Source organism: Abramis brama, assembly GCF_963993115.1.
Source record: "Abramis brama genome assembly, chromosome: 9".
Lineage (NCBI taxonomy): Eukaryota > Metazoa > Chordata > Actinopteri > Cypriniformes > Leuciscidae > Abramis > Abramis brama.
The window spans coordinates 27,544,260-27,554,239 of record NC_139971.1 but is presented as its reverse complement, the minus strand read 5'-3'; positions in this window follow the sequence as shown (position 1 = coordinate 27,554,239).

The window sequence follows — 9,980 nt, the reverse complement described above, 5'->3', positions numbered from 1 at the left end:
GCTAACTGCATATGCCATTGTTTTGCTATTCCTAGGTTCCGTGCCTCTTGAATTCCTCAAATCAAACGGGTGCGCGCGCATATGGGCAGATCCTGTGTGGCAAAAGGGTGGTTGCCATGGTTGCGAGAGAGTGACAGTCACCTAAGCCAATCCTTTGTTTCGTCCCGAATGGAAATAATGAGCTGTGTTTAATGCAGATTAAACGGTCTAGAGTCACTCGATTTTTATACTCTTTTTTTTTTCAGAGTACTTACATTTTAATTATGTATTGATATATATAGAAAGTTTAAACAAATTTGGAAAAAAGTTTTTTATAAAATTCCTACCTACCCTACCTTTAACAAGTGAATGACAGAACAATTAAATCAGGGTTCACTTGAACTGATTCTAACTGTATTTCTGTGTATTTTAGACCAGCTGAGAGTGAAAGAGCAAAGACAAGAACTGAATGAAGAGGAGGAGGAACATCATAACTTTACAATTCAGAGAAAAAAAGCCAAAAAGACACACACCTGCACTCAGTGTGGAAAGAGTTTCACTCATTCTGGAAACCTGAAAGTACACGAGCGAGTTCATACTGGAGAGAAGCAGTACTACTGTACTCAGTGTGAGAAGAGTTTCACCACATCACATAATCTAGTGAAGCATATTAGAAAGCATTGTTCTGTGTCACAGTGAGCAAATGTTTTGACTGACAATGTGTGATTTTGTGAGTAAAAGGTTTCTACATGATCCAATAATTAATATAAACTCTGAGATTCAGATAAAGAAAATGTATAAATGAAATAAACTTTAGTTCTGTGACGTTAGTTTTGTGGAAGTTGTTTTTGAGTTGTAACTTTCTGACTTGTCATTTAGCTGTCAGTGTAAGGCAGTTCTTTGTCTCTAGTAAAGCAATAAAAACGTCCTGTGGCCTGTTGCACAAAGCCGGTTTCAGTTGCTAACAGGTAAAGTTCGAGATTAGTTTGAGCAAAGTGGATTGGTTTTAGTTGTGATCATCATCATGGTAACTTACGCTACACGGCTAAGCTGCTCCGGAGCAGGTTTTATTCTGGGTTAGAGATCGCAGACCAAAACTGGACCAATCAGTGCAGTGACATGTATCTGATACAATAAAGCCACTCCCCCTCTATCTCTCACTCCAAATCAAAGCAGTTTATAGTGTGAAACAAACTCTAGAGACCAAATTGCCCATCTTTTGCTGCTAATTATTCATTATATTTATATTATATGAATTATAATTTCTTTTGATTCATGAAATATATTCATATAGTTATTATAGCCTATTAATTGACAAGTAAAATTAAAAACTTTGCTTTTAAATTAATATAAAAATATCAAGTTATTTTGGCAAAAATGACATGCTAGAAGTGGGGTACCTTTAAGGGTAAAAATCAATCAATCAGTCAACTTGATTCAAGACACAGAAGTCCATAGAGACAACACAGTACAGATATATATATATAAATATGAAAAACAATACAAAAAACATTTAAGAATGATGCAAATGAGGCATCATTTATAAAACATATACAGGCTTCGGGTCCAATGTTTCCAAAAGCAAGATGTATACCTTGTGTCACTCTTAGAAACATCAACTATGGACACAATGATCATATTCTTAGACCCTGTCCGTCTGCACATGAATCTATACATAAAATTTCTTAAAACAGCGTTAAAAGTGGGCACATTGTTAGACACAAACATTTCACTGGCACTACTCCACCTAGGAATTTTAAGGACAATTCTCAGCGCATCATTATAAGCCACTTGAAGTTTTTTTCATTTTCGACTCACTAAAATGACACCACAGGTGGGCAGTATACAGTGGAGTGCAATAGGTTTTGAAGAGTGAGATTTTAACATCAGGAGTGCACATGTGGAATTTGCGTGCCAGCATGTTTGCCTGCCCATACAGTTTTCCACACTGACGCTGCACATCATCATCATCATCATCATCACAGAGGTCATCTCTTATCACATGTCCCAGATATTTAAGTGGTTCACCTGCCAATGAGAAAGAAGGATGGACACACTTCATATCCTCCTTGGTTCTGGCGATCAGTACCACACTCTTCATTGAGTTCAATTTTATATCAAACATTAGTCCATATTGAGAGCATATTCTAAGAAGTTGCTGCAGGCCAGCACTGGAGGGAGACAGTACCACCAAATCATCAGCATAAAGCATATGATTAATGAGACTATCCCCCACCAAGCAGCCAGTTCTACAGCCCTTTAGCTCCCTAGATAAATTATCCATGTACAGATTGAATAGCAGCGGAGACAGAATTCCGCCCTGCCGCACTCCATTGGAGACATAGAAGGCTGTTGACAAACTCATCCCCCACCTGACTTGCATAGTTTGGTGAGAGTACCAGAACTGCAGTATCCTGATTAGGTAAGAGGGGACACCACGCTCATGTAGTTTACCAAACAGTTTCCCATGATTGATACGATCAAAAGCCTTTGACGCATCCAGGAAACACATGAAGACTGTGCTATTGCGTGATCTGTACCTATGGACAATTTCTTTAAGTGCATAAATACACAGATCAGTTCCATGCTTGTTCTTAAAACCAAACTGATTATCTGTTGACGCTATGTATTCTGCAAGCCTATCCATAAGGATCCCCTCTAGTACCTTGGATAGTATACTTGCAAGTGCAATAGGTCTATAGTTATCTATAATAGTTAATTTACCAGTCTTATTTTTAACTACAGGTGCTAGCAAGACAGATAACATGGATCCAGGAAGTATGCCATGCTTCATTAACCCAGAAAAGCAAAACTGAAATACTTTGACTAGCGTATTTCAGATGTTCTGCTGTAATTCTATCCCGCCCACAGGCTTTGTTCAAGTTTGTCAATAGCATAACATACTTCCTCCGGCCTGATGACTACACCATCACTGTGAGGTATCTCTCCTATGTTAAACACATCACTCTTCACACAGTTAAAAATGTTCTCATAGTGTCTCCTCCATAGCTCTTGTTATGGAAAATTTTGATTTTCATTGACTTTCAGTAAAACATTGAAATGACCTTCTATACGTGGTCTACGTGGTAAAACTGACGTGTATATGTTTCTCTTAATGCTGGGTAACAGGTGGGACGTCAGGAGGTGGCAGAATGAGAAGGGACCTCTGACTTCTAGGGTCAGAGGTCGCCCAATTTAGAACTTGTGAGTTTGTAAGAACAAACTTAGCAGTATCAGAAAACTAGCAGGGAAGCCTCTCCTTGTTTAGATAAGGGCCTGTAAGCAGAAGACCTTGAAAGCAGTATAAAGACTCCTCTGCCCTCCCTCTCGTCGTCGCACTTGTTTCACAGACTGTACTGGTGACTTCTGTGTGGCAACTGGGCCTTCTTGCAAGAATAAAATACTTTTTAATGATCATTTGAATTTCAGAGTGTCTCTTACGCAGTTGATGATTGTTTAATGAATTTTTGCCACAACAATTGGTGTCAGAAGTTGGGATTCCATGGCAGTTTCTTCTGGCCCTGAGTAAAGCGGATTGACGATTGATCATCCTGAAGCACCAGGCTTTAGTCTTACCTCGCAGAATTGAGAGAGAAGAGCCAACTGCTATCAGGGCCGGGAGGAACTCCACTGGAATCAGAAAGAACCCGGTGGCAACAGAAGCATCTCTATAAGAGACAGTCAAATTTATTTTGTGTGGTGGTGTAATTTTGATAATTGTGAGTGAACGTGAACCATATTGGCTGAAACTGTCTCTTTGGTACGAGCAGAGAAAGTTTTGAGGGAGAAATTGATCTGACAAAATCAGACCGGTTTCTACAAAAAACTAGCCCGTAGGTGGACGGAAGTACCACAGCTGATTAAATAGGTGAACGGAAGAGTCACAGATAATCACAGAGCATATTTGCTAAAACCTGGCCGATTTTGGGTGAAAAAATCGGATCTGTTGAAGACGTTTGACATATTAGTAGGACGCACGTCAAAAGGAAAAATCCAAGAGAGGAGATTCAGCCAAAATTTATCTAACAGTAAATTAGACCATTTTTACACACCTATTTTCAGTCAAATGAGAAATAGTTATGGGGGTAAATGTATGGTTGACATACAAAAAACTGATTGGGGACCTTGAGTAAGATAAGACTTAATGTCGTAAAAGAATCAATAGAAAAGAACATAGGGAAGTTGATCAAGTACCATGTTTTTCCCAGGGAGGGAATGTTAAGTGTCACTAGGCTGACAGCGGTGAGAGACGTGTGTGTGGATTGTAAGCAAACAATCGTGTACTGGTTACGGCAGAGCGAAAAGAAAGTTTTATTAAGCAGAGTGGGGAACAACTAGATGTACCGCATGGCGGTACAAAATATGACCGCCGCTCAGGCCTGCACTGGCTTTCCACAAAAATAAATGACGTGGAGCAATTTGGCTGTATTGCGTGTTTATGTATATAAGTTGTATATTTTAAAAGACTGTCTGGAGTATTCCTGTGGATCATGGATAATTTAGAGTTTTGTAATTATTTGCCATTACTATTTAAGTTTTATATCAAAAGTCATTAGTTTAGACACTTAACATCCATAATGTGAAAACGTCACATCCATAACAGTGGTTAACAGTAAAAAGCGACTGAAGTGCCCTTGAGCAAGGCACCTAACCCCTCACTGCTCCCCGAGCAACGCTGTTGTTGCAGGCAGCTCACTGCGCCGAGATTAGTGTGTGCTTCACCTCACTGTGTGTTCACTGTGTGCTGAGTGTGTTTCACTAATTCACGGATTGGGATAAATGCAGAGACCAAATTTCCCTCACGGGATCAAAATAGTATATATACTTATACTTATACATACTAAGTATGAAAAATCTGTGTTTTTTTTTTTCAAAGGACCCTCCCATTCAATTTATACAAACCTCTACCAAACGGTTGAGGTGCCTGTTGATGGTAAAAGTCTGTTATCTGACTTTGGCATGGGTTTGTTGTGTTTTACTGAAATAAAAAACATTTTTTCCCCAAAAAAGTGGTTTTATCTTGTAGCCCTGGTCCCAGAGTTTAAAAAAAACAATGTTAACAAAATTAAACTCATTCCCACTGTACCTAGTAGAACACTTAAGTAAATGTCCCATTGAAATTAATGGGATTTTATGGATTTAGGTGAAGAAAGTGTACACATAATACATTTTGGTCTGTACCATGAAGAGAAAACTGATTCAACTATATAAACTATATATTTTCTGAAAGCGTAGACTCTCAGGATGTGATCTAACATGGCATGAAACATGTCCCACCCACGTCATTAGTATACTGCCCAAGCATAACACATTGGGTATTGGTAAATCGGGTATATGGCTGATACCTAAAAAAAGTAGTAGTATGTGCATGTCTGTCTGTGTGTGTGTGTGTATGTGTGTGTGTTTGTGTATGTGTGTGTCTGTGTGTGTCTGTGCGTGTATGTGTGCGTGCGTACATGTGTGTGCGCGTGTGTGTTTGTGTGTGTGTGTCTGTGCATGTGAATTTGTATGTGTGTGTATGGGTGTGTGTCTGTGCCTGTGGATGTCAGTGTGTGTGCATGCTTGCGTTTGTTTGTATTCCTGCATGTGTGTGTGTGACAGTATCATCCTAAACCAGCAACCCTTCGCTCAACAGCACCATCTACAGGCCGATGAGTGTACAGTCACTAAATGTGCACATAAATGAATTTATTATATACCCCCCCATGGATGAAATTCTACGAAACTTAGCATACCCCCAGAGGATGTCAAGTTAATCATACACATGAAATATGGTGCAGTTCTGAACATCTCCACTGAAGATAGGGGCGATTAAAGCAGAATAATATTGCATTTAAATTTTTTATGGGAGGGGCGCAAATCACAAATGAGTGATTATGGGCTAGGTTGATGTGGGCCCTTAAGACCAACATACTTTGCAAATTTCTTCATCCTCGGTGCCACGGTTCAGGTAGTTATTTAGGAAAAACTGCATTTTTTGGGTTTGGGGGGGCCCAGCACGGGGGGGGAGTGGCCCCCGGGGACCAAACGAAATTTTTCCGTAAAAGTCTAGTGGGGCTACATGCTCACCAAATTTCATGTTCCCCGGTGTTTCGGTGTCCCTGGTATCGTTGACGAAAAATTCAGATGACGAAAAAAAAAAAAAAAAAAAAACTTTGACAATCGATTATGGGCTAGGTTGATGTGGGCCCTTAAGACCAACATACCATAAAAATGTCTTCATCCTCGGTGCCACGGTTCAGGTAGTTATTTAGGAAAAACTGCATTTTTGGGGTTTGGGGGGGCCCAGCGAGGGGGGGGAGTGGCCCTCGGGGACCAAACGAAATTTTTCCGTAAAAGTCTAGTGGGGCTACATGCCCACCAAATTTCATGTTCCCCGGTGTTTCGGTGTCCCTGGTATGGTTGACGAAAAATTCAGATGACGAAAAAAAAAAAAAAAAAAAACTTTGACAATCGATTATGGGCTAGGTTGATGTGGGCCCTTAAGACCAACATACCATAAAAATGTCTTCATCCTCGGTGCCACGGTTCAGGTAGTTATTTAGGAAAAACTGCATTTTTTGGGTTTGGGGGGGCCCAGCGCGGGGGGGGAGGGGCCCCCGGGGACCAAACGAAATTTTTCCGTAAAAGTCTAGTGGGGCTACATGCCCACCAAATTTCATGTTCCCCGGTGTTTCGGTGTCCCTGGTATCGTTGACGAAAAATTCAGATGAGAAAAAAAAAAAAAAAAAAAACCTTTGACAATCGATTATGGGCTAGGTTGATGTGGGCCCTTAAGACCAACATACCATAAAAATGTCTTCATCCTCGGTGCCACGGTTCAGGTAGTTATTTAGGAAAAACTGCATTTTTTGGGTTTGGGGGGGCCCAGCGTGGGGGGGGAGTGGCCCCCGGGGACCAAACGAAATTTTTCCGTAAAAGTCTAGTGGGGCTACATGCCCACCAAATTTCATGTTCCCCGGTGTTTCGGTGTCCCTGGTATCGTTGACGAAAAATTCACGGGGGGCCCAGCGCGGGGGGGGAGTGGCCCCCCGGGACCAAACGAAATTTTTCTGTAAAAGTCTAGTAGACCAACATACCATAAAAATTTCTTCATCCTCGGTGCCACGGTTCAGGTAGTTATTTAGGAAAAACTGCATTTTTTGGGTTTGGGGGGGCCCAGCGCGGGGGGGGAGTGGCCCCCGGGGACCAAACGAAATTTTTCCGTAAAAGTGTAGTGGGGCTACATGCCCACCAAATTTCATGTTCCCCGGTGTTTCGGTGTCCCTGGTATCGTTGACGAAAAATTCACGGGGGCCCCAGCGCGGGGGGGGAAGTGGCCCCCGGGGACCAAACGAAATTTTTCCGTAAAAGTCTAGTAGACCAACATACCATAAAAAATTCTTCATCCTCGGTGCCACGGTTCAGGTAGTTATTTAGGAAAAACTGCATTTTTTGGGTTTGGGGGGGCCCAGCGCGGGGGGGGGAGTGGCCCCCGGGGACCAAACGAAATTTTTCCGTAAAAGTCTAGTGGGGCTACATGCCCACCAAATTTCATGTTCCCCGGTGTTTCGGTGTCCCTGGTATCGTTGACGAAAAATTCAGATGACGAAAAAAATAAAAAATAAATACTTTGACAATCGATTATGGGCTAGGTTGATGTGGGCCCTTAAGACCAACATACCATAAAAATGTCTTCATCCTCGGTGCCACGGTTCAGGTAGTTATTTAGGAAAAACTGCATTTTTTGGGTTTGGGGGGGCCCAGCGCGGGGGGGGAGTGGCCCCCGGGGACCAAACGAAATTTTTCCGTAAAAGTCTAGTGGGGCTACATGCCCACCAAATTTCATGTTCCCCGGTGTTTCGGTGTCCCTGGTATCGTTGACGAAAAATTCAGATGAGGAAAAAAAAAAAAAAAAAAACTTTGACAATCGATTATGGGCTAGGTTGATGTGGGCCCTTAAGACCAACATACCATAAAAATGTCTTCATCCTCGGTGCCACGGTTAAGGTAGTTATTTAGGAAAAACTGCATTTTTTTGGGTTTGGGGGGGCCCAGCGTGGGGGGGGAGTGGCCCCCGGGGACCAAACGAAATTTTTCCGTAAAAGTCTAGTGGGGCTACACGCCCACCAAATTTCTTGTTCCCCGGTGTTTCGGTGTCCCTAGTATCGTTGACGAAAAATTCACGGGGGCCCCAGCGCGGGGGGGGGAAGTGGCCCCCGGGGACCAAACGAAATTTTTCCGTAAAAGTCTAGTAGACCAACATACCATAAAAAATTCTTCATCCTCGGTGCCACGGTTCAGGTAGTTATTTAGGAAAAACTGCATTTTTTGGGTTTGGGGGGGCCCAGCGCGGGGGGGGAGTGGCCCCCGGGGACCAAACGAAATTTTTCCATAAAAGTCTAGTGGGGCTACATGCCCACCAAATTTCATGTTCCCCGGTGTTTCGGTGTCCCTGGTATCGTTGACGAAAAATTCACGGGGGCCCCAGCGCGGGGGGGGAAGTGGCCCCCGGGGACCAAATGAAATTTTTCCGTAAAAGTCTAGTAGACCAACATACCATAAAAAATTCTTCATCCTCGGTGCCACGGTTCAGGTAGTTATTTAGGAAAAACTGCATTTTTTGGGTTTGGGGGAGCCCAGCGCGGGGGGGGAGTGGCCCCCGGGGACCAAACGAAATTTTTCCGTAAAAGTCTAGTGGGGCTACATGCCCACCAAATTTCATGTTCCCCGGTGTTTCGGTGTCCCTGGTATCGTTGACGAAAAATTCACGGGGGCCCCAGCGCGGGGGGGTAAGTGGCCCCCGGGGACCAAACGAAATTTTTCCGTAAAAGTCTAGTGGGGCTACATGCCCACCAAATTTCATGTTCCCCGGTGTTTCGGTGTCCCTGGTATCGTTGACGAAAAAATTCAGTAGATGACGAAAAAAAAAAAAAAAAAAAACTTTGACAATCCCTATATGACCGCTTTCGCTAGCTACGCTAGCGGCGGTCATTATTATATATTTTAGTGGTAAAATAATGATGTCTAGAGAATTTTCATAACAAGAGTTGAAGGTGCAAGCAGCTATAATGGCTGTCTGTGCACTTTAGGGATTGAGATATGAGTTATATAATTTGTTTTTTGTGAAACAGCAGAGATAAGTGGGACTGAGAAAATAATGATAACATTAAGTTGAATCTGCAGACTAACCATTTGATAGAGGAACATTGAAATGAAATTGATGGCATATAGTACACATTTTATACTTTATTAAGAGTCCTGAAACAAACAGTGAGACAGAAGAGAGCAAATGCTGTAAGCAGCAGTGCTCTGAAGCTTTGGCTTCAAAGAAATGTGATTCAAGTCAAACAGAAACATGTGAAAACCCCTTAGAATATGTTGAGTGATTTTCTGTGCAGCTTATGAAAATTAATGTGCTGCCAATGATAATGATGAAGATTATGATTCGGCTAATGTGATTGAATCCGCCACTGGTGGACTGTAAAAGAATACAGAGAACTGCTTATCAGTGGCTCTGTTTACATTCCTGATCGGGACACACTGCTTCAAGGGTGTGCAGTAAGTTGGAGCCGTTTGCAAGCTCAATGATCAAACTATAGGCAAAGAGAGTGTTTTAATTATGGTCAGCAGGGCCATTTAGCCCGTAACTGTAAATGCACACTCAGAAAGTGTAAAAGAAAGTGAGAAAATGTGAAAGTAACAAATTTCTGGTTTGAAAGTAGAACAGTATTTAAATGACGATATTAAAGTTTTCGTCTGAGAAAGAACTAAGAATGTGAATGCAGTGCTAAAGAAAGTGAAAAGAATGTGCAAGTAAATAAGGGAGAAAAGAAAGTTAAAGGAAAGTTGATAGATGGAAGTCGTAAGAAGATTGAAGGTTAAAAGAAGGTTGAAAGATTTATGTCTTAAGGGAATCCTTTTGAAGGAAAGAGCTAGTGAATTGATGAATACAGGTTGATGTAAAATTACAGATAATGACAAAATATGAGTTGCAAAATACATAAAAGTAACTAAAGGGA